The sequence below is a fragment of the Echinops telfairi genome, unplaced genomic scaffold, assembly GCF_000313985.2.
Source record: "Echinops telfairi isolate 266 unplaced genomic scaffold, ASM31398v2 ScPeMD7_18;HRSCAF=68, whole genome shotgun sequence".
Taxonomy (NCBI): Eukaryota; Metazoa; Chordata; class Mammalia; order Afrosoricida; family Tenrecidae; genus Echinops; species Echinops telfairi.
Window position 1 is genome coordinate 78,992,533 of NW_022103915.1, and position 782 is coordinate 78,993,314.

Sequence of the window (782 nt, forward strand, 5' to 3'; positions counted from 1 at the left end):
TACATATACAAATATATTATATGAGGATGGGGAAATAGATCTATGAGCCTACATTTATAGGTTTGGTATTAAGGTAGCAGAAGGACATTGGACCTCCACTCAAGTACTCCCTCAACACAAGCACAAGGCATTTTTAAGGTGCTGAAGAGCAAGGATGTTATTTTGAGGACTACACTAAGGTGTGCCTGACCCAACAATGGTATTTTCAATTGCTTCCTGTGCATGAGAAAACTACACAATGAAGAAAGAAGGCTGGGGACCAATTGATGCATGTGAATTATGGTGTTGGTGAAGAATATCCAAAGTATCATGAACTGTCATAAGAGCAAACAACTCTTTCTTGAAGGAAGTAAAGTTAGGAATCTGTTTACAATTGCGGATGGCAGAGGCATGTTATCAGACAAAACCGGTCTTTGGAAAAAGGACAACATGCTTGCTAAATGGTCAGCAAAAAAGAGGAAGATCCTCAAAAGATTACAGACACAAGGGCTGCAACAGTGGCTCAGCTTAATAGAAATGATGCAGAAGACATAAGTTGCATTTTGTTGGACATAGGGGCACCACTGCGGGCGGTCACTGATTCTCCAGCACACACAACAACAACATCGGTAATTTAAATGCCTGTCTGCACACAGACTTTAAAACATTTCCAACTTATAATCACAAATAACTAAAACAACCTTTTTATTTACATACATGAATATTTCTCTAGGTTAAAAATCAATGTGCTCTCTCAATGTACCACATGACTTGTAGTAGATGATGGTAAATAAGACCTACTT